At 33.3% G+C, this 26,105-nt stretch overlaps 1 protein-coding gene and 1 non-coding gene across 3 annotated transcripts in view; one reads left to right on the top strand and one right to left on the bottom strand.

Moving 5' to 3' along the window:
* The window catches only part of LOC119837621 (solute carrier family 41 member 2-like), a 73,916-nt gene that overhangs the window by 6,658 nt on the left and 41,153 nt on the right, over window positions 1–26,105 (top strand). Inside the window, exon 1 of one of the 2 annotated variants that reach the window (XM_038363300.1) lies at window positions 22,641–22,833. The exons of the other annotated variant lie outside the window; for it this stretch is intronic. The gene's annotated coding sequence lies outside the window, so the exon portion shown is untranslated. Of the gene's footprint in view, window positions 1–22,640; window positions 22,834–26,105 lie in introns of those variants that run through there. 2 annotated transcript variants of the gene reach the window in all.
* Window positions 3,430–3,511, bottom strand: Trnal-aag. Its single transcript has one exon. It is a non-coding gene; the product is annotated as a tRNA-Leu (tRNA).

Below are 26,105 nucleotides of genomic sequence, written 5' to 3'. Positions count from 1 at the left end.
AATAAATGTTATTTGCAGTTAACAATTTTCTTTTTTCTTTATTACAATATTTATGGCAAGACTAGGTATATTAATAACTAGCTTCCTGTCCGCGCCTTTGCCCGCATAGTAGCAGTAACGAATACCTCGCATGTTTCCGTTTCCGCGGGATTTCCGGGATAAAAACTTCTCCGTCTCCTGGTTCTAAGCTATCTCTGTACAAATTTTCAGCCAAATCGGTAAATCCGTCCTCAAGTTATAAATAGTGTAACAAACACTACTTTCTTATATATATATAGGTTATGACATTATTAAGTACCGGTTCAAAACAAATTTTCCCAACTTCTGAAAATGGAAAGTTAAGTTGTGTTCTTTTTTGTAAATCATCTGAAAACTCAATCATTGTTTGTTTTCTTGCATTTTTTTTTGTTACAAATCATTGAATTCAAAGATACAAAATCAATTCTAGTCTTATAAAAACGTTTTATCCAACCATTTTCAGAATTTCCAAATGCCATAGGTTTATAAAATGCTGTTTAAAGTTACAAAGTACAAAAGTCCTTTAATTTTATAATGGCATAAGCTAGCAATGAGTTTTTCATTGAAATAAGAAAAGTCTTATTTAATTATATAACATATAAATAAAATTTTCTTCTACTTATATTTATCATTTTATTTTTAAACATAAATTGTAAAATGAAATTACAAATATTATGGAGGCACTGTCTTCTAAGATACCTGTAACCTAGTTTAGAAGGCAGTGCATCATTGTCGATTTAATATTTGTCCTTGCTAATAAATACATTTTTTTTTGTTTCTTTACTATGAGACGTAGAAGGATCAATTGCTAATTTCATATGTGTAGATGTAATTATATCAAACGTACTTACAAATTTCAATTAATGTAAAAATTTATAGAAATCCTAGAGGTCAAGATTGAGTCATTCCCCTTAGTTAGTTACATAACTTCTAGAAGTTAATCGAAGATTGATAAGAAAATATTTATTGGAATTTAAAGCGTAGCGGCTTATGTGACGAATTATTTGGTCCATATATACGTCTTTAATTATTCTACGATAATATTTGATGACGCACGCTATTTGTTCAGTAATCAAGTGTGAAATGATTAAATAGTATTTGCTTCTGACATGCTTTAACGACTAATATAAAATATACAGTATAGCCCATATGTAATGATAGTTGATCAAAGCAAGTATTTACTTTTGATACAAATGGCTTATATTATTCTCTTCTGTCGTGTCATTATTAATTAGAAATATGTTTAAGAAATGTATACACCAAACATAAATAATACAAAAATATATAAACTAAATATTCATTAGAAATTAGCATATTATATTATTATTATCTGATTTTTTGACGGTGGTGAATTCTTGTATATTGTGACGGTTCAAGAGCGCATCTAATACAAGTTTAAAATATTTTATTTTAACACGCTTTTTATTAATAGATTTTACGGTAGGTTTGTATGTTTGTACGTAACCATAATTTAGACTCGATTTTGATTGACTTTAAATAGTGAAATTAATTCAAACTTACACTTAACCAGGATCGGTGACAAATTTCATGAGCGTATCTGAATATCCTGAATAGGATTCCCAAGATTAAATAATTTCCTTGCGAATACTCAATATGTGTAAGAGCAAGTGAAACAATTTAGTTGGCGTGTTTTTTAGTTTATTTTACCTTTTTTTTACCTTCACCCGTATAGTTTCTATGTAATAGTCTTCTTTAGACTCGATTTTGACCCACGAACAAATTTAATTCAAACTTCGCACACTTGTCAACGATCGGTTATAAAACCATGATTACATCAGTTTATCTTAGATGCAGCATAAAATATACGTGTATTAAAAACATTTACAATAACTGACGAAACACGAACAGCAATTTTTTAAAGGCGGGATCACAATGTTTTTTTTTTCACAATTACTACGAGTAGGCATGCGGAGCCGAAGCGGAGAGCTAGTTTGTAATAAAGCATATACTCATGCTTTAAATTTGAATTTTCGTTTATAATAACTATAACATATGGGTGTAAAGATACTTGCTATTGTTCTCTCAAAATAAGTAGAACGAATTGAGCTAAAACCAGAAATATTAACGAAAAAGTCTAGACCAAGCATAAAGGTGGAAAAATTTATTCATTAGTTTATATCTATACTAATAATATAAAGCTGAAAAGTTTGTTTGTTTGTTCAAGCATTTATTTCTCGAGTATTTCTTGAATAATCTACGAAAAAACTAGACCAATTCAAAAAGTTATGTAGCCGTTAGCTGTCTATCTATCTAGCTATCCCTGAGTGCTATACAATTATTAAGTAATCTGTGGCTATAGGTTTTCTATACAGAGCCACTATAAATCTCTAAAATGGTAAAACTTTAACCAAAAATGTTAACTTGTAATTGTTGACTACTCTAAGTACTGAGTGTATATTCATTTCAGAGATATCTGAATGATAAATGGCACTGTGTACCACAAGCGAAGTCGAGGCAGACCGGTATTTAATAAGATGGTGATAATATGGACTAGCTCTATAGCTTTGATTTATATATACTATTATATTACTACTAATATTATAGAGGGGTAGGGGAAAATCTTTGGACCCAATGAACCGATTGAAAACAATCGTTTTTTATAGAAACCGAAAATCGGTGAGCGATTGATATAGGCTTTTTTAGCTCGGGTCACCCGGGCGGGTCCGGGACACTAGTTATTGTATACTTATTAATTAAAATATATGAATGGAGAAATAGTGCGATAAGATACCTAATTATATATCTAATCGCACAATAAATGGAAGTTGATTATATGTTTATAATATTGATTACTGGTGATCCCCCCCACCCCCCACCACCCGTGGTATGTGGTGATATTTTTCTACGCATGTGAACTTCCCCTGTGCCTTATTAAAAACCTTATAAAAAATTAGACGGCTTGGTCGATCCGTTTTCGACTTGTACGCCTAGCAAGACACTTGCTGACTCATTTTCATTTATAAATAGCAACAGATGTTATTTACGTAGTTTTGTTAATAAAAATTTAATAAATGAAACATGTGTTAGGAGAATGTACAATCCATTAATTATATGGTATTCTTATTAATTTTGAAATAAGGTGGAGAAAAAAAATCGCCTGCTGCTATATAATAGCAACTATGATGTATATGACTATGAACCAATTGATATTTGATAATAGTCGAAACTGATTGTGCGAAGATTACAGATAGAAAAACATTGATTATTTTTAATTTGTTTCTAAGAATAAGTTTATTGATGTGACTAATTAAAACAAAACATGCTTTAAAATATTTAATTTAAAAAATAGCTAGAAAACAAAATTACTCATATGAACCCAAAATATAAAAGAATCTGTTATAAATAAAATGTCTTATGCATAAATTATATAAAAGAAAAACAAAAAGTTCTTGGCAGCGGTGGGATTCGAACCCACGCCTCCGAAGAGACTGGTGCCTTAAACCAGCGCCTTAGACCGCTCGGCCACGCTACCCGTTGGCAAATAAGTCTAAATTACCGTATAGTATTTGTTTTCATATAAAAAATATGTTAAAGTATGATGTATGCAATAAGTAGTAAAAAGCAAGTACATAGGAGAATGCTATAATTAATTTTTATCATTTTTGTTTTTTCAACATCCAGTAATTTATCATCTATAAAAATACTTGTGTTTATTATCTGTGTACAACGAATAAACGAATGTATTTATGGGGGGAGGGAGTGGATTAATGCCCGTTCACTTGTTAGAATATTTTGCGTTGGTAATTTGCGCTTGTTGTTAAACTAGCTGTTACCCTCGGCGTCACTCGCGTGGTACCCGGGTAAAAAGTAGCCTATGTGCTAATCCAGACTACCTCCAACTTTCATACAGATACGATATCCTGTTTTCGCCTATAAGAGTAACAAATTCACACATCAAGCCACACTTACAATCATTCGCGTTTATAATACTAGCTGCGCCCCGCGGTGTCACCCGCGTAAGTCCGTATCCCGTAGGAATATCGGGATAAAATCGTTGGCTATATGTCATTCCAATTGTCCAACTGTCTACGTACCAAATTTCATTGCAATCGGCTCAGTAGTTTTTGCGTGAAACAAACACACACACACATCCTTACAAACTTTCGCGTTTATAATATTAGTAGGATATCATCAATCATTAATTGAGCACCACCAGACATTATCTGCTAAAACTAAATATACCGGCCTGAAATTGTGGCATGCGTAGTATTTCGTAGGGTGAGTTGGGGAGCCGGAGGCCCGTTTCCATTTCCACATCATTTGCAGTGCATCACTTCTCTCCAATCGTCTACCCTTTCCTTTTTCTTTACCTCTTAAAAGCGGGTAGCGCATCCGCAAGAGGCACTACCTCTGTGATGTTCATGGGCGGTGGTACCATCAGGCGAACCACCGGCTCAGTTGTCTGCTATGATGTAAAAAGGAGGTATCCTAAGGAAGGGCGCTCCTTCTTTGACCACATCTTAGCGTAACATAAGGCTAGATCGTGGTCAAGCACTGTCCTATAATGGATAAACAAATCAACGGAAATCCCTAAATATTGTATATGTACTTGCATACTAAGCATCGTAATTAGTATTCTGTAGTTTGTGTATCACAAACAATCAATCACCTTTTTATAGAAAGCTAGCTGTTGCAGGCAGCTTCGCCCGCGCGGTCTTAATAAATTTGTATGGCACGAACTTTCATCCCCTATTTTATCCCCTTGAGGGTAAATTCGTCAAAGTCCTTTCTTAGCGGATGCCTACGTCATAACATATATATGTGCATTCCAAATTTCAACTGTCCAGTGGTTTGGGCTGACGGATATTATAAAGACATATATTGCTCATATAGTGTTTTACATGTAGCTTAGTACATTTAAAATAAAACTTACAATTTATTTCTGAAATTTAGGATACGATTAAATACACCAATCCTTACTAATGTTATAAATGCTACAGTGTTTGTCTGTTTGAGTGTCATTCTTTACGCCGCGGCGCAGCAGTTTTATGGTACCCATGATTTATCTGAATGTAGTTTCGAGGTAAGAGAGTGAGAGAGACTACATTTTATCGAAGTAACGTCTCATTTCTATGGAATTTCCTCTGTCACTTGATCAAAGCCGCAGGCAGAAAGCTAGTAGATAAAGTCTAGAAATAACAATAGTAATTATTTTGCTTTTGAGAAAACAATAAATCAATCATGATTCAAAGATCGATATGAATCTATATAAAGTACCTATTTCGTTATAATAGTTGTAACATTTGATTGTATATATAGCCACGAAAATCGATAAATGCCGATTATTTCATTTATGAATCATAATCTATATCCAGTAATCCCAGGATTAAATGTCGGAAAAATATGACCTTGGTGGAGCACACGCGAAGCGTAATTTCCCAAAATATAAAGGGGCGGATTTCAAAATTGCAGGTGTGTGTTATATATGATAACATTTTCGTATTAAGACGTCAAAAACATGTATACTCGTATTCATTAAAAGACGGGAATTAAATTACTGTACTGTACAGAGCATGAAATGATGATTGAACATCCATCTTTGATAATTTCAATTTGCAAGAATATAAATTAAAGTAACTTGACGACGGAGGCCCGTTTCTTTTACCTCACCCATCCTAGTCCATTCCTTCTTTCCAGTCGTTAATCCTTTCCTTTTCCCTTACCCCATAAAAGCAGGCAGCGCATTCACAGAGGTACCTTTGCGAATGTTTATGGGCGGTGGTGATCGCTTTACATCAGGCGAACCACCAGCTCAGCTGCCCGCTATGACATAAAGAAAAAAACTTTACATTTTCGAATGAATTAGTTATACCTAGAAGTTTCCCAGTAAAGCTGAACCTAGTATATGTTATCTGTGGCTGAATTAACAAACAAGGTGAACGACCTTAAAAAACAAAGACTAGCGATAGATGAACATTTCATAGAACCAAAAAAACGCGCAAACGGACAGTAGAACAAACAAAAGACCAATATGGGTAAATAGTATATTTGATACTAGCTGTAGCCCGCGGTTTCACTCGGATATCAGCCCGCCCCTTTGGTCTTAGCGTGGTATGGCTTTACACCTTTAGCTTCAGCCGTGTAGTCAAAGATAAGTTCTATTACTTAGAATGAAATATTTCAACGCCTCAAAAAGTGTAGGTATGTTATCCTCTATAATTGAGATAGAAATATACATACTATTTTATATATATTAATCCATTCTTTTGTCGATTTACTGAACTTTCACTTCTATCGTGTGTGAATCGCATGTGTGCACGTTGTTTACCAAATAAACTCATTGTATTCTTCTAAAACCTCAACTCTGCACCCAAACATACATCCTCAAACGACACCCCTCATTGAATATATACGTAGGTACACATACGCTATATTATAATCAATAGGTGTCAAATCTCACATCGCAGTTGGTTTATCTCAATAACACTTTAAAACTAATTAATTTTATCGGATTTTAACTAATAAAAGAATCGATTTAGATAACTAATCGCTTTGATAATGATGACTGATGACGTACGCAGCGTGGTTGAGATTTTAGTCTCGAAATAAATAAGCCAAGTGCGAGTTTACATGTATTTAATCTAATCCGTATAATTTTCATTTATATATGAATATACCTAAAATATGTTAACTCGCTTATGTATAGGTACACCTGTATGTTTGTATGTAACCGACTCCTTTAGACTCGTTTTTATTCTGCTTTAAACGTAAAGATTTCATTAAAACTTTGTACAGCTCGGATTGGTGACAATACAATACTTACATTTTTCTTACAGAGATCGTGGGTATTCTTTTATCAATTAAAACGCCCACGCCAATTTTCTCTCTGGTTATAGATTTTTCAATAGATTTTCTTCTTCTATGCCCCTATATTTTTCTATTTAAAAAAAATTGCATAAAAATTTCGATATATAGATTTATTGTGCAAATTTAACAACTCCTAATGAAAATATAAATACCCAGCACAGTGTATGTATACTCTTCGTTTATATCGTTAAAAAAATCCTGTGTGTGTGTGTTTGTTGCTCTTTCACGCAAAAACTACTGAACCGATTGCAATTCTATTTGGTACGTAGACAGCTGGACAACTGGAATAACATATGGGCAAGTTTTTATCCCGATATTCCTACAGGTTCCGGACTTCCGCGGGTGAAATCGCGGGGCGCAGCTAGTTTCTTATAAATTGTTCAAATAGTGGAAGAAAAAAGGAAGAGAGCCAAACCTCAAAATAAGACTTTTCCTCAAGCATTTCAGACGGCATCTGGTCTCATTCTAACCGAGTCTCATCTGGTCTTATCCTTACCTTTAAATACCTAATTTTCATGTGTCTCCTACGGCATTTCCTCTTAAGAGCTGTTGAAATATTATAATGTGAAATAAATATTCAGTCTTTCAGTAGATCCCCGTTATGGGGAAATACATTCACGATATAAATGTAACTTTGTACGCAAACTGGGTATGACGATATCTTCAATAGGTGGTTATATTATTCTACTGTTAAACTTACATTCTTTCAAATAAAATAAATTATTATTAAAGTGGACCCGCAGTAAGTACGGCGGCCTCTGCCTTATACGACCCCTGTAATTTTATACTGACTGAGCAGAGATTAATTTGAAGGACCGGGGTTCGTTCTTGTAAGAAACTTTAAGAGTAGCGCAGAAGAAATTATATTAATTGTAATCTTGTTCTTGAACGTTAACGAAATTACGGTTATGTATAGAGCCCTCATAGGAGGCCTGTGTCCCAGCAGTGGGAACATATATGGGCTGATGATGATGATGATGATGATAGAGACTACTATGGTGGCTTTGTGGTGAGACCTTGGACTTCAAAATCGATAAGTCGGGGGTTTCAGTTCACGCCAGCGTATAGGAAATAATTTGATTTTTCAATTAATCTGCGCATGTCTTCAACATAAAATAAAAGACAAAAAAAATTGGGCAAAAAGATGAAGTTATTTAATAAGATATACAAAGGTACGTTTATCTACATATTTCTTCTTAAATAAAAGCATCAAATCAAATGCGAAACCCTATGTAATTTTATTACTTCCACGGGGATTATTTGAGGTTTTACATATATACATGGTGTTTTTAACATTCAAAGGTATTTTTATGATTTTGCGATTAATCTCTAACATTGTTTTTTCGTTGATCTTAAATTATTGAACTTCTGTCAGACAGGACGCAATTTCGTGTTGCGTAAAGCGCCATAGCCTCTGTCTGCTCATGTATCTGGGGGTACGGCAATGCCCCCACCAAGTCGAACAAAATAAAGCGACATGGCCGTACTTTCTGGGAGCAATTCAGGCTGTTTTCGACCCCTATAATTTCGTTGTGGATTAAACAAGAAGACTGAATTTTCAACAACTAATCAGGCATTGTATAAACACGATATATTTAAAATTTCAGTCAATTTGAACCCGTAGTTCAAGAATCACTACTTGTTAAAGTTTCTGAATTTTGTCACTCACCGATCATTAAAAGTCCAAGGCACTTCTAGCAGACACAGAAGCTTCAAATTAAGAATACAAATAGAGCTTAGTATCTTAATTATTAGGTCCAGCTTTCTTAATACACTAACTGCATGAATAACTTTGTAATCCCAAATAAATGTATAGGATGACAAGGTTACATTTGTAGTTAATAAATCATCATTATTACTGTATATATATATATATATATAGAAAAAATAAGTGTAGATAGGTACCTACTATATGAGGTACAACAGAAGGGAGTATAGGTTGGGTGGTGTTTAGCCCATGAAACTGAACAACATTCCCATAGGAAAATATGTTGAATTGTGAAAAAAAAATGTCTTTCCATACAAATGGAACTTATGTTCCTAGAGAAAGGTTGTTCAGTTTCCTAGGTTGAACACACCCTTTACGTGTCTCTTGTATTATGTAAAGATAACTTGTAAGAGCAGTGGTGGCTCAGTACTGACAACCTCGGACTTCAAAATCGATGTCATGTGAGGAAACCGGCATGTCCCAGAATCAAAAGTTCGGCGACATGTAGCATCTGCCAACCCGCACTTGGCCAGCGTGGTGGATTATAGCTTGAACCCTCATAGGAGGCCTGTGTCCCAGCAGTGGGAACATATATGGGCTGATGATGACGATGATGATGAATAAATTGTAAAATGGCCGACGGAATTAAAGACACGTGATTGGACATGTCTTGAAGTAGGAAATATACGAAAAAAATTACTAAATTGCTCAAACATACCATGATGAAAGAAATAACACTAAAAGTATAATTAAATCCGCTATATCTGTACCAATATTATAAAGCTGAAGAGTTTGTTTATTTGTTGGAACGCACTTATCTCAGGAACTACTGGTCCGACTTGAAAAATTCTTTATTGAGGAAGGCTATAGGCTATATATGAAACACGGGCGAAGCCGGGGCGGACCGCTACTATAGAATAAATTGATTAATTTAAAATGAAAATGAAAGATTCGTTAGAAGCAGATGGTACCCAAAAGTAGGAATATTAAAAGTAAAAGTGAGATGCCATCAAAAACATCCTTTAAAAAAATCCAAGGCTCGCTGCTCGGTCTCTCTACCGTAAACAGTTGTGAGATCCATATAATCCAAGTCGGTTAATCTACTTAGTCTCTACTTAGAGGTTAGAGAAGTTTTTACATGCGATGCGATGGCCAAGTCGATCTATTTGTTTAAAATGTAAAATATTTTCAATATTGGCATGATAATATCTCATGTAATAACTTTTCGTCAACAAAAACTTTTATTATATTAAGGAACACAAATGAAGAATTACCAACTTGGTACAGTCATTCCTAAGTTATGCACGTACATACATATCGTCCGTTAACATTGATGTATCGACGTTTTTATCATATTAGTATTAACATTAATTCCATGATTAATTAAATTAAAACTGTTTGCAAAATTATTGATTCATTAAAGATACGATCTAATTATAACTGCTTGATCCAATCTGGCAATTAATAAGGAAGCCTGCCTACCGAATGTGCAAGTCATCATTAACCAATATTTTCTAAAGCTAGACAAGCTACCGATCTATCTAACACCCCCATCTAGATATTTTAAATTCAAGCTTCAAAATACCTAATTTTAAATGTACAACCGGCTCCGTTCCTATGTTCCATTATGGATAAAACAAATGGAAATATAAAAGATATAACTAGATAATAGTGTAAAAGACAGTTTTGTTGAGAAGATATAATCAATATTCTAGTTTTTAACGAGTTTTTCCTACTTAGAACTAGTCTATCGGAAAAACTACCAGTATACCCGTTTGATGGCCACCATGGATGGTCTTTTCAATTGTACACATATTATGTTATCTATTATTTGATTACTCCATAAATAGGTAACTTTTTTGCATAAATTATAAAAAAGTGTTAACACATTCTTTTGTTTTTTTTTATGTCATAGCGGGCAACTGTGCTGGTGTTTCACCTGATGGTAAGCGATCACCACCGCCCATGAACATCGCTCAGACCTCTGAGAATGCGCTGCCCGCTTTTCAACGATAAGGAAAGGATTGATGACTGGAAAGAAGGAATGGACTGGGAAGGGCTAGGAGAAGGAATTAGGCCTCCGGCTCCCCCACTCACCGTACGAAACACAATAGCAAGCTATTATTTCACGCCGGTTTTCTGTGGGGGTATGGTACATCCCCAGTGCGAGCTGGCCCAATTCGTGCCGAAGCATGCTCGTCATTAAACGAAATTTTGTACGAAAATAAAGTATTAAAAACTCAAAACGGCCTGTACAAAGCATGTTACCTACATTGACTCATTCATGAGATCATTTAATTTTATAGCTACGTTTAACATGGGTGAAGTTGAAATAATGATGGTTTTATAATTTTCAAGGTCGGCAACGTGGTTTATCTATCAGTTGAAAAATCCCCGGGCTTTCAGCATTTTATATATTTGTACGATTTTATTTGGGTGGATTTTTAACCTTTTAAAAAAATATATAAAAACATGTATTGTTTTTCTTATATTAACTAATCTTATCTATTCTAAAAATAAATATAAATCTGCATGAATTAATGAAATTAAATCAATAATGTTAAACAGATTAGAATAGTACTTTTGCAGTTGGTAGCGTAATACGATGTATATTACAGTCGTATGAAAGGCAAATCTGATTAAAAAAAATATACCGATAGCACATAAAAACAAACGTTTTTACAAGAAACGATTGTACCCGGTTAAATAAATTTTATTATAGACATAGATGTATTTTTGCTTGAAGGATAAAACTTAACGTAGATAGACTTTTCCATCGCAAGTAGAACCGCGGGCGAAAGCTAGTCCCTCTTTAATGTATATAACAAAGAGTCTCGGGAGACTATATCAAGATACCATTTGCTTCTGTATTCTGGTCACGAACGTCAAGTCACGACGAGGAAAACTCGGGTATTTCCTTAGTTTTAATTTAAGGTAACCTGACTTACCTGACGTTTACCTTTGGTAAGCAACTTATGATAAATTCGGGAAAGTACCGGTGAAATGAGCATACATTATTTTGTATTTATGAATATACATAAATCTATATATATAAAACTCAAAGGAACTGACATAGTGATCTATCGACGCACAGCCCAAACCACTGGACGAATCGGGTTGAAATTTGGCATGCAGATAGACGTAATGACGTAGGCAATCGCTAAGAAAGGATTTTGACAAATTCTACCCCCAAAGGGATAAAATAGAGGATGAAAGTTTGTACCCTGAAAATTTATAAGGACCACGCTAGCGAAGCTGCGGGCAACAGCTTGTTATACATGTAATATTTATAATTTTTTTTTCAATACAGGTAATCTTTGTTTCAAAAACTATTTTTGCCAAAAAATTTCATAGACATTTAGAAAGGTTCATTCATTTAGTCAAACTCAAGTGTAGGTCCCTAATAAATTTATACTATAACATTGCAAATAGGTAAAGTATGAGAGTTTGTAGTGAATTATCTCAGGATTTACTGATACGGTTTTAAAAATTCTCTTATCAATAGAAAGCCACGTTCTCTTATCAATCTTGAGTGTCACAGATTATATTTTATTTTGTGTTTATCTATGGTCAACCTGGACGGAACCGGGGCGAGAGGATAGCTAATTATAAAAATATATAATACTAATTCCAATTGTTTCTTTTATCACAAGTAGAAGATTAATTTAAGTGTTTTATACATAGAAACGGCTCTGTATTTATGTCAAGGATCAGTTATGATAAGCAACACTTAAATCTGCAAATATTGTATATATTTGTAGACTAGTTTATCTGCCGCAGCGTTACGTGTATGCGTCCGCGTCGTAGTAAAAGTCTCGTTTCGTTTCCACTCTTCCTGGTCCATTCCTTCTTTTCTATCATCAATACGATACTTATCCTTCACCCTATAAGCAGGTAGCGCATTCCCAGAGGCACTAACTCTACCAATGTTCATGGGCGGTGGTGATCGCTTACCATCAGGCGAACCGCCAGCCCAGAAATAAAAAATATATATATTTTGTATGTCACACTGGTAGTCATTCTTCCGTGGATTTCTACAAGTTTTTGACTCTAAAAATTTATTAAAAATTACTTAGTTATTATTTTGGTTCAAATAGTCTTTATTTTTTTATTCTTTTTATTTTATTGTACGTTAGTTAACATCAGTACCTGTATAATACACAGAAAAGGTTTTATGCTAAAAGTTGCTCAATGCAAATTAAAATATATTTTTTATCATTTATTAAGGCAGCCCCATTGTAACATTGTGGGAGTCGAGCACGCTTCGGCACGAATTGGGCCAGCTCGCACCGGGGAAGTACCACACCCCCACAGAAAACCGGCGTGAAATAGTGGCATGCCACTGTGTTTCGTACGGTGAGTGGGGGAGCCGGAGGCCCGTTTCCTTTTCCTCACCCGTTCCAGTACATTCCTTCTTTCCAGTCGTTAATCCTTTCCTTTTCCCTTACCCCATGAAAGCGGGCAGCGCATTCACGGAGGTACTACCTTTGCGAATGTTTATGGGCGGTGGTGTTCGCTTACCATCAGGCGAACCACCAGCTCAGTTGCCCGCTATGACATAAAAAAGAAAAAAAATATAACACCCTTACTAACTAAATACAATGTTGATTAAACATAAGGTAAAAAAAGGAAAAGAAAGCTTTCATAAACATAAAAACACAAATACTATGTAAGAGTCTAGGAGCCTGCTTCATAAACTCAAAGTAAAGATCTTACCAGCCCATAAACCAAGCTACCCTCCTCCGAACAAGAGTTGGATAATAAATTAAAAAAGGGGCCCATACTGGCTTGCGTTACAGCTATTGGAAAATAAACATTATTCATTAAATTCAATGGAAAACTAACTATTTTCGTGATTTTAATAAAACGTATAACTAAAAATGAAAAAGTGCACACTCCAGACTTATTAAAACATTGACGAATCAAGCTAGGTACGTGTACATTTAGGTTATTCCAACTTTTTTTATGAAAAAATCTAATCGATGCGTTGAAATAGGCATTGTTAATATGCGAAGCAGGTCCATAAAACCTAGTGTGGTTTGGATTTGATATCATTTACCTGTTCAATTTAGCATGGAAATTCAAAAGTGAAGAAAAATGTTAGATATAGGTGTTATTTATTTCCTGTAATCGATAAATATAAGAAATATTTACTTTCCAAAATTTTTAATTCAAAAGTCTGTATCTCGCTTTATCACGCCTCAACGACTGAAATGTGTAAAACCTGACCAATTGGTATAAAATTTAGTACAAAATTAGCTTAAGATCTATAAAAGGATATAGGATAGGTTTTATCTCGTAAATTCCACGGAAACGGGAGCTTATTAGGTTTTTCTTTGGCCTAAGAATAATATTTGATACATTTAATTGTTTTAACAGTGTAATCGTGTTTAATTTTTGTTTAATTTATTTCATGCATAAAACTAGTTATTATCATAAGACGAAAGGCTTAAAAAAGTTGATTGAAGCATCTGCGTCACAAAGTCATGCCGATATCTAATTAAAAAATTAAAGCAGTATCAATTGTAATTAAGGTTAATATTTGAAATAATAAGTTCATTCAACTGGGTGTTTCGAACTTTATAAGCATTTTTTAAAGTGGATAAAACGCATTAATCGTATATGTCAGCATATTTGGAAGCAAAAATTAAAAGAAACTCACTTTAGATTAAATATTAATCTAATTCCAGTCAACTTGCAACACACTATTGCATTTTTGTTTGCTCCATGCCTCTTTAAGAAAGGTACTAGTAGTATTTTCTTGTGTTTGGTTTCACGCGAGTATTATACATTTAGAAATTAAAAACTTTTAACGGATTTTAAACGCGATTTATTCATTATATTATTAACCCGACGTTTTGAACACTTTACAGCGAGCGTGTACACGGGGAGTCTCTCAGTTTTTAATTTCTAAAGGTACTAGTATATTATTATTTTATCTGTAGTTTATTAAAAAAAAACAGACATAGCTTTGTAAATTCACAGATCATACAATGTGGTACATTGGAGACAAACACATGCACCGATTAATTATTGAAGTTTAAGAATTATTTTCGCGTATGTTTTGTTTTTGCTTATGTTATTATATCTTATTTGTTATTATTTCTGTTTTACCTAATATTTTGGAAATACCAATTCCAAATAAATCAACGCGGGCGATTAATATCTGAAATATTTAATTATAATCTACATCCACATCTATACTTAGACGCTAATCTTATAAAGGAAAGATTATTTTTGTTGTTGATAAATTACATCCAATTCTAACCAGCTAGCGCTCCACTCTGGCTTTGCCTGTGGTACATATTGTATGGCAGGGATCACGTAAGTATATCTAAAGATCCTGAGATTTCAGATTCCTGAAATTAGCGAGTTATTCTGAGTCATATGTGACGGTATATGATAGTGTGCTGTGTGAGTGTATATGAACTGCTGTTCATAATTTAATAATATAATTTGAAATTTCTTATCTGAGTTCCATATCTATATCTGTATATAATATTAGCTCCGCCCGCGGCGTTGCTCGCGATAATTACAAAATTTTCGAAGAGGCAGTAAGACATTTTTTACAACTTGTTAAGCGTATATATCGTCTACTATTTATTTCAACGAGAAACCTTATTAGAAACATTTTATTTTGAAGACCTATCCAATGACCTGATCCTTATTTAATGACATGTAGGCGAATTTAACTTGTTCATCTCCCGGTGCATTACGGATAGCCATCCCCAAAAAATATATTTTTTTTATAAAATTTTTATTATAAATTGAATCAACCCAATATTGGTTTATCGCGATATGAATTTATCAAAATCTGCCATCGGACAAACAAAAAACTAACAATAAGTAATTATGGGTGTACAAAATGCATATTAAATTGAAATTGCTCTTTTTATCATAATTGATGTACAAATGGTATCTTATTTACTGTTTTATTATAAACAGTAGACCATATTGATCTGGCCAACGATTAGTTTGTATATATTATTAGTTATATAATTATCTTGATAAATTATTAAATACCCATAATTATTTATTTTACCTTATTTAATTCAATTCCAATAATTTTCAGTAACACTTTTGTTTAGCGCGAAATGTAAATCAATAACTAGTAGAGAAAGATTTTATCTAAGTACTTTGAATGCTAATTTAAATCTGATAAGTTTATCAAATTAAATACGTCTTTCCTGTTTAAATTAAAGACATTAGTCTTTATTAGTCTTATATAAAAGATTATAATATATATTCTTTGTACGGGTGCTTTGACAGCGGTTACGATAGTTAGATTTAAGCCTGGATCCAAAGATATCGGTAAATCTCTTGTATCACTTATATAAATACGAAAATAAGTTTGTGTATTCATTCATTTATTTGTTTCTTTGACCAACCACATTTAATTATATTTAGTATGTATGTTACATAATAAGCGAGATTTAAATTCACCCCTTTAATAGGTAAACACAACATGCAACACACTATGGTTATTTAATATAAATAAATAAAAAATTAATATATCCAAAAAACACATACTTTAATCATAGAATCAATCAAATTATCTCACTTGCTCTTATACAGAGTATACGTAAGGAAATAATCTAATCAGGATAATAAGATGAAATTATTGTATTGTCACCGATCCTTGATAAGTGTACAGAGTTTGAAGAACATCACCCATCCGTTTATAGTGCGTCAAAGACTCAACGACACCTTAAGACTCAAGTCTTAAGGTGACGTTTACACACAAACATGCAGGTGAAGCTGATAGCAAATGGATTTACGCTATCCGAAATTAAACCGATAAATAAATAAAAAGTTATGAAAGTGTGTTAATGAAATGTTTGTTTGTTTTGCGATACATATTTTGGAAATATTGCAAATAAAGTTATTTGGATATATACAGATAGGTAAAGGACATTTTTATGGTATATTTTTTTGGGTTGAAAAGGGATTTTTAAGGGAACATAATTATAGGTAATAATGAAATGTTAGTAATATTAATAATATACGTCTTTATAAATCTTCAAAATAGTTTCATAAAGTAAAAAAGTTTTTCAAAAAGTTTTAAACAGAGTGATTCAAGATCAACCTTTATATGTATAATAACATCCATTAAATAGTTGAGAAATACTGATATTATAAACGTGTATGAAGCCGCGGGCAAAAGCTAGTATAGTATAATATTGTATGTGGTTAAACTATAACCATATCTTGATTTCCAATAGTCGAGTTACTAAATTGGATACGGTCAATTCAAACCTGTATGCTTAGTAACATGATCTTGGGAGAATCCGTACTTCATGTGATCGGGACTTCCCCTATCCGAGGCTGATAATTTACCAACTTTTCAAAAAGAACTCTTCATACTTAGCGAGTGTTTTTTTAAATGTTTGCAGAAATTTTATGTGTCTTAATGCTTAAAACGCTAAGGTTATTGACTGATTGATCTATCAACGCACAAAGCTTGGATCAATCGTAGCCACCAGGACCAGTAGCACCAGAACATAAAGCAGGCGATTGGAGTTTGAAACGTGAAAATTTATTTTGGCCACGCGAGCGAAGCTACGGGTAACACCTAGTTTAGCTAGTACATATGTACTTGTTCTGATCTAGAGTGTTTTTAATAAACTGCTACATTCTGATTGGAAATATAAACGAGCGGCACTTATAACAGGCGTGGGTCCTGGATGGTCAAGTGCAATACGTCGCATAAACCGTGCTGGATGACGCGCTCGGTGACGCTCGGACGCGCTGACGTCACTTCCTCGGATGCGATGTACTCTAATGATCAACAGAAATAGCACGGATGGAGTGGGATTGAATTTTTTATGTCATAGCGGGCAGCTAAGCTGGTTCGCCTGATGGTAAGCGATCACCGCCGCCCATGAACATTTGCAGAGGTAGGTTGCCAGCTTTTACGGGGTAATGGATAAGGAAGAGATTGCTAAGGAAGGTACCTAATAAAGAAATAGACTGAGAACGGTGAGGAAAAGGTTTCAGGTCTCTGGCTCCCTCTCACAGATAGAAACATAGTAGAATCTTATCTTATACCTTTAAACGAGCAATTCTTGTATATATATATATATATATATATAATTGGGATCTCGGAATCGGCTCCAACGATTTTCATGAAATTTAGTATATAGGGGTTTTCGGGGGCGATAAATCGATCTAGCTAGGAATTTTTTTTAGAAAATGTCATATTCGTGTTTTATTCGTGTTTTTTTTTCCTGACATCTATTGGTGAATAATAATACTATTTTGCTTCGTAGATAGCTGGACAACTGAAATAAAACATAGGCACTTTTTATACCGATATTCCTACGGGATACGGTTACGCAGCACGCTTACGCGGTTTCAACCGCGGGTCACAGCTAGTATAATTAATTTCATGCCGAATTCGTGCCGAAAGCGTAAGTGCCCACACTCAAAGTATGAAGTTCGTATGGAGAAGATAATAGTAATAATAATATAGCCTTTTATTCAGATAATCTTAACATACATAGTGAAAAAATAAACAGTTACAAACTAACAAAATATTAACCGAAGTATATCTACAATCACAAAATTTGTTCTTTCCTTATTTTCTGAAGATCTGTTTGCCAATCGGCAAAGGCCTCCTCCAACCGTTGGAGAATGGAGAAGATAAAAGGAAAATATTATATGGTATAGTATGAGGTGTTTTAAAAATTGGCATTCATTACTTTTATTGGAAGAATACGTTAAATATAAAACCTTTTTTTTTTGGATTTGTCTTAACTTAGTTCCAACAAGAAAACCAGTTGTAAAGTAAAACAGGCAACATCCTACTAATCCTTCTTCCTTCCTACTAATATTATAAATGCGAAAGTTTGTAAGGATGTGTGTGTGTTTGTTACTCTTTTACGCAAAAACTACTGAACCGATAGCAATGAAATTGTGTAATGAAGCTGGACAACTGGAATAACGTATAGGCAACTTTTTATCCCGTTATTCCTACGGGATGCGGATTTACGTGGGTGAAACCGCGGGGCGCAGCTAGTAAATGATAAATCTACGTTATAATAGTTTGAGTTTGAGTTTGAATATTCTAGCTTAAACATTTAATCAGATAAATTACACTTATTTATTGCGAAAGTAAGGAGGTAGGTACATTACAAATAATATTTTACCTATTTGGTATATTTTTGTACATTTATGCATATAATGGTAATTAAGATAAGGCTTGTGATTACAGGCTTACTGTATTTATTGGATATTAACTGATAATGCGAAATGCCTCACAGGTATCGACAAGTCAAACTTGTTGACACCTTTCTTTTGTTGACTTACGACTGGCCCCGGTTTTGCATGCTGCAACGACGGCTAGTGATTATTATCTGTATGTATGTAGGTTCACGTAAAACCTATTGTCAGATCTTTAGAAAACTTAACATGGGGATAGACCAATATTTGGATAAACTTAGAGGCTACTAGCTGCGCCCCGCGGTTTTAACCGCGTAAGTCCGTATCCCATAGGAATATCCGGATGAAAATTTGCTTATATGTTATTCCAGTTGTCCAGCTGTCTACGTATCAAATTTCATTGCAATCGGTTGAGTAGTTTTTGCGTGAAAGAGTGACAAAGACACACACATCCTTACAAACTTTCGCATTTATAATATTAGTAGGATACTTTAATTGAAAAAAGGTTAAGGGGTAATTTTTTTTTCATATTTGATTTTAAAATGAACACAATCACCATCAGCTAAAAGTCTACCGAATCTGATTTAAGTAGCCTTTTATATATGCTTTGTAATTCCGACTTTAATAACAACGCATAAGGTTGAATTTATTTAATTATTGTATTTTGGTTTTTAGTTTTGTGAGTGACCCTTTAACCAATGCTAATAAGATTGATTTTTGTATAACGTTTCACATTTCATAACTCAAATTTTAGACCTAGTTGTGGATCTAATTGATATTTTCGATCGAAGTTTTTTTGCTAATATAAACGCTTAAAAATATACAAAATCTTGTAGACATCGCGAGCAAAGCCACGGGCGGATAGCTAATATGTTATAAGGCAGGATGTATCTTTCAAAGGAACCTGAAACCTAAACCCAACCTAATAATCAAAACTATCCCAGTTCTGGCCACCTCCTCTCCTCCCTGTATCTTCTTTGAAGTACATATTACATATAAAAATAATCCTTTAATTTATATTGAGTCTTTGCATTGATAACCAGAACTTTCTCTCAACAAATACCAATAAAGTTTTTATTAAAAAGCGCACTCGTAAACCATCCAAAAGCTGGTTTTATGAATAACGCAATAACTTACATTGACCCCTCACTTTGCGGTAGGTCGTGGGTTCGAGAGTAGTTGAGCGTGCAAAAATTGTTTACAACGTTGTCAAATATTTACAAACAGCAGCTTTTCGAAATAATCTTACATAATAAATAATTAATTAAAGCTATCTACAAATAGGTGTATTAAATTATATCAATGTAATTTTCGAGAAAAAATAAATGACGATATGATCTATGATTGATTGATTATTCCTTTTAACTAGATTTCCGCCCGCGGCTTCTCTTGCGAAAATTAGAGGGTGTTATACGTGGATTTTCATTTGGTACTCAAACTGGCTTTTTGAAATACATTTAATGTACGAATGCTCTGGTAACTTTAATGATAATTGTAGAGTATAAATCATTAATGAAATAAGCGCGGGCTTTATCTGATCAAGAGCATCTACTCTTTTTTAAATTAAACCTTTTTTATTTTACCATATGTATCTAGCAGTAATATTAATAAAATTATGAGCAAAATATATAACATGGCTTCGTTATTCAGTACGCTGGTCTTCTTCTTTCGTTCTTACACATGTATTCCTAGACCATGCTTGATGCCTTACCTAAAGCAATACACTTTTCCACCGCCCAATTATATATTTGCCATATCTAGTTACCGTAACGTATCGGCCTGAAGATAATTTTTCCTTATGAATATAATCTATCCTTTGAAAAGCAATGTCATCATAATCGGTAGTCCTTATCTAACTTCAGAAATCGACTGGAGGTTTTTTCCAAGCACAAATCGGTAGTTTAGCGTGCCACTATGTGACGAAGCTTTATCCTGGTCTCACCAAGTGCAGGCAATTAGAAAGAAATGCTCCTTCCGCTACGCTCTGACGGCTTCATAATTTACCTTTTTCTAAAGTTCTCCCTTCTCCCTATACTTGATAAAATTGATGCATGCTTTCTTGCTAAGCGATCAGAAAGAGCGAGCAAAACTTCTGTATAAGGTTTTCGGCCTTCAGAAATGTGACCATTTTTCTTTCTATGCAAAAGGCTCGATGGGCTCCCAACCCATCTTCGACGGGATCTCCACTACCATTCCGTATCCGTTAATACCTCCACTCCTCCTTACCTGAAATCCAATTTTACTTTCTTGCGCAGTGGTAAATATTCTCTTCGCTCTGTAGAGACTGACAGACTCGTTCTTTATGCTCTAAACGGACTAATTTCTACGGCAGGTTCTTTGTAGAAACATGTATCAATCTATGGAATCCTCTACCAGTAACTATAAGAAAATCGTTTCGTTGTTCAAACACGAAACACTGAGATACAGCGTAAAAGACGGCAACACTCTCAAATTTAGATCAGTAATACTTTTATATATTATGGTCTCATTATGTCTCATTTACCTTTTGCAATGGTTGCCTGATCACTTTTAAGTGATAAAGCTGCTCATTAAATTGTACTCTTTTTGTATTCAAATTAGTTTAGGCAATGTACAATTTTATTCAACAAATAATTTAATAAAATAGAAGTCTATTTTTACTGGTGAAATAATTTTCGATATTGATTGCTTTTTTAAAAACGTTTTTATGTTTTATTAGGTATGCCTACAAAACAAAAAACACTTCGCATTTTGCTCCTTTATAATTTCTGAACTACAGAAGAGGTGACATTAAAATATGAAAATCTCTCTTAAAGCAAATGTCTTCACATCTTTATTTATACCAATATTATAAAGCTGAAAAAATATTACAAGATTTTGTTTGTTTGTTTGAACGCACTAATCTCAGGAACTACTGGTCCGATTTGAAAAATTCCTTCAGAGTTAGATAGCCCATTTATTGAGGAAGGCTATAGGCTATATATGTACCACGGGCGAAGCCGGGGCAGACCGCTAGTTACATATAATCGCGGAATATGAACTCAATCAAGTTTCACATAAATCTAAACGGATTATGGTTAGTACGCTCGGTAGTTATGCTATATAAGACAGAAATAAGACAAACGAATAAAACAGATAGAAAAAAAAAAATATAATGAAGTTAATGCAATAAAAATAATCAACATCTATAAAAGTACTGTTTGATCACACAGTTCATACAATATACATTTAATGTTTTTATTCAAATTAATTTAAGAGTGAAACAGTCAGACATTTGTACAATTTTACAATGTACATGTCAATCGTAATCAATCAATTAATCATAAAAGTCTACATATATTTAAGAATCCCCAAAATTAATGTTATATGGAAATATTAAAATACCTACGCAGGTACACTACATATATACAAAGAGATAGCTAATAATTCATTTTTAATACGTTCAAAAATGACAATGTATATTATAAATAACTTAAATCACTATCAGCTACAGGGTTACCACCATTCAGTAAATAATTCACAAAATCTATAATTATCAAATGTGCATTTAAAAAATAAAAGCTTTTTAACGGATTTTAAATGCGATTTATTCATTATATTATTAACCCGACGTTTCGAAGCGAGCGTGGTCACGGGGAAACTGACTGACTAAAATTAAACACAAGAAAATACTAAAAATACATTTTGGAAAGCGCAAACGCAGTACCTATTTGAATTATAACTGGGTAGCAACCCTAACTATGACTTCCGTTTCCCGCCAGCCCTTAAATTTCAGATTTGAACTCGCCAGTCGGCATGTCTAAGTTCACACGAGCGAGCAATGACCGGGGGCAGAACCGGTCTTCCGTCTGGCACAACCCTCATATTCTTATCACCATTGATTGAGCTATTCATTATAATATGAGTACTCAGTAGTCAGTACACCTGATTTTTATACCGCGCGCTCACCTTACCGGTTCAGTATTCGCCCGACCGCCGCGGCGCGCACACGTGGTGATAAATAACAGAAATGTAACTGTATTGTGTTAGATGCATGGGGTAAAACTGTGTACATATTTTGTATATATTTTTTTTTAAGTGTTCGATTTAGTGTGTGTAAATCCTGTGATATTAGTTGTAAGAAGCTACTTACGCCGCAAGTGAGTATTTTTTATTTTTTTACGTAGATAATAATTAATTATTTTTCATCTTTTATGCGTTTTTTTTTTATTTCAATTGTCGACTTATTTAGTAGACTACATCTAAATTAATATAATTTAATTATTGAACGATCGATATTTGTTTGAAAATTTTTATCTCCCTGCTGTTTGATGGGTAAATTCTGTCAAACACAGTCAGATATTATGTTTATGAATGGCCCAGGTAACAAGTATATACAATACCGCATATACAATAGTTGGTATAACAATGGAATCATTCAAGAATATTAAAAAAAACATCTAATGTCGAGAGGTTTCTTTGTACATTTTTTAATTTTACTACTTAGCCTAGCGGTTCACCCTGCTTCTTCCGTAGTATATATTATAAGCCCATAGTAATTAAGCATGACGTATATATCGAACTGTCAAAGTGTTCTTGAAATCGGTCCAGCAGTTGCTGATATAAGTGCGTTAAAACCAACAAACATAACAACTATTTTATTTTATACGTACGTAAGGATGAGTTTGTGTATTGCTAAATAATAATGAAAATTTGTCATGTTACCGTTTTATATATAATTCCTTATCATGCCAATTTTAAATAATTAAAGAAGAAAACGAAATTAACTTAGAACTAACACAATTATATAAGCTATGCAATTTTCTCCACAGAGGCATTAATAATTTTATTTTTATAATTACACAGAACAATGCGATTGTTAAAAGAATTAAAAAGCAGTAAAAACAAAAATTATGTAACTAATAGATCAAAAAGAAACTCTAGATGTATTTTATATATATATCTATTATACTTATAAATATATTTAAATATGAAACAATCGATATGACGATAGCATTTAATTTCATTGAATCTCTAATTTCGTAATTTAATCACTCATTTTAATCTCGCCTATCAAGTCATAAAGATTTAAAAATACATGTTACAATAGTAATAATATATAACATTAGATAGAAGGTATTTACGTATAAGACCGATAATTAAATAACCAACTACGCAACGGATTTTGAAACGATTTTCGTCATTAAGTAGATACCTTAATCTTGCCTTCATATCCCTAAATTCTTATGCTTTTCATTCGAATTATATGTGAATTAAAACAAATCTTATTCATATCTGATTGACTCAGCGAACTTGGGATTTGTATGCATGTATTTAACGAAATTATCAAAATCGTCCCCTCCATTCTCCAAGCGAAAATAAGCTTTTAGCGAAACTGGCGAACAGGAATTTAAATGTTTGTATAAATAGACCATTATGTAAGTTTTTATAAATTAAACAATTAACTAAAATTGACTTATCCTTTTCCAATTGAAGACCCAAAACGAAAATCATTGAAATCATTTCAAAAGTTTGCAATTTTAAATATAACTTTATTTAATAACTACAGATAAATATGGATACAAACGAACACAGAAGTAGAATCGGTGAACAAGGACCTCGAGATTTTCTCGAAAATTCGCGGGTTTGAGACCACGAGCAATAAATACGTTAATTATTTAATTACCATTTTGACGTAATTATGAAAGTTTGTTAAACGCTTCGATAAGATATAAATAAAAGTTGATGCTAAGCTTACCTACTTCTAGTACACGTGTGAAAGAAGACACGTGAAAAAAATAACATAAAAGAGATATCATTATAATACTCCTTAACGACGTTTATTTTCCAATTATTCCGGCGCGGCGGAAAAATCGGTCAAGCGCGAACCGGGCTCTATTTATTATATATGATGATGAATGATAATCCGAACTTTCAGATATTATTAATAGACGAAATATTTATTTTTGAGATTCCATTTGTTTATTGGGTGTGAAAATATTATATAACATTCAATTAACAAATTATGATTATGAGAGTAATATAATGGATTTTTTTTTAATTGCAAAATCTAGATTGTTTATGTTTCATTATTTAAATGTTATCAATATTATTATAGAGTTTATATTGTTAATCTTTACAATTGGACTAATAATCTATATGGCTGCATAAATGATCTCATTACTGTTTACTGGTGGAACGGCTTTTATAGTATTTTCTTTTTTTGTTTAAATGCTGATACTTTTTAATTAGGCTAGTTCTGATAATTTGAAGGCGATATAATAATTATTGTTTATTTATATTATTTTATTCCACAGCCTATAAATAACCTTCGTAATTCCGTACGGTAGTATTTTCTTCCAGTTTTCAATATTTAATTCATATGTTATCGTTTTAAAGGTCGTTGTATTTTTTTTCACTTTCTTATCCGACACGATAATATCGTCCGATATTTGACGTATACGATAAATATATAAAAACGTTTTTTATTCGTCACACGCAGTTTTATTGGCTTCCGCCTAATTAGTCAAACAAAGAGTGCCGCTAGTTTTGACTATGTGGAACAAAGAGCTCATTTGTATTGGCAGAAGTTATTAAATAACTAGATCCATTATGATTCAGTTTTAACATCGGTATGATAATCTGCCTGTTATTTTTTTAAACATGTACATAAAATTGATTTTAGATACTCATATTAATATGTAAAATACAAAAATTCGTATTTTGTATCCAATCTTAATGTACCAGAAAAAGAAACTGCAACCCGCGGCGTCACTCGCGGGAAAAAAGTAGCCTATGTGCTAATCCAGACATTATCTATCTCTGTACCAAATTTCATACAAATAATATAAGCTGGTTTTGCGTGAAAGAGAAACAAACATCTTTTCTGTCCCTAACAACTCCTTTTGAAAAAGTTTTCAATTTTATTGTATTAAGTAAGATGAAGTAATCCTACTTCCTACTAGTCCTATCCTACTAATATTATAAATGCGAAAGTTTGTAAGGATGTGTGTGTGTTTTTTGCTCTTTCACGCAAAAACTACTGAACCGTTTGCAATGAAATTTGGTAAGTAGATAGCTGAACAACTGGAATAACATACAGGCAACTTTTTATCCCGATATTCCTACGGGATACGGACTTACGCGAGTGAAACCGCGGGACGCAGCTAGTTGTCATATAATTTAAAGTGTTAAATAAAACAATACATGATGGCGATTCTGTGTTCATAAACTTAAATACATACGTACAAAGATGCCATTTGCGTTTAAAAATCCAACGAGATACAGGCGTGTTCAATTACCACTCTGTTATATGAGACCACAGAGCTTATCTCTTCGCTGGCGGTAGTTGCTACGCAATTATGTACTGCTAGCAACCCGCCCTGGCTTCGCGCGGGTGCATTTATCGATGTTATATGTACATATAATTAAT

Source organism: Zerene cesonia, chromosome 28, assembly GCF_012273895.1.
Source record: "Zerene cesonia ecotype Mississippi chromosome 28, Zerene_cesonia_1.1, whole genome shotgun sequence".
NCBI classification, from domain to species: Eukaryota; Metazoa; Arthropoda; class Insecta; order Lepidoptera; family Pieridae; genus Zerene; species Zerene cesonia.
The sequence above is the reverse complement of the archived record's forward strand: the minus strand, read 5'-3'. Positions and strand labels throughout refer to the sequence as shown.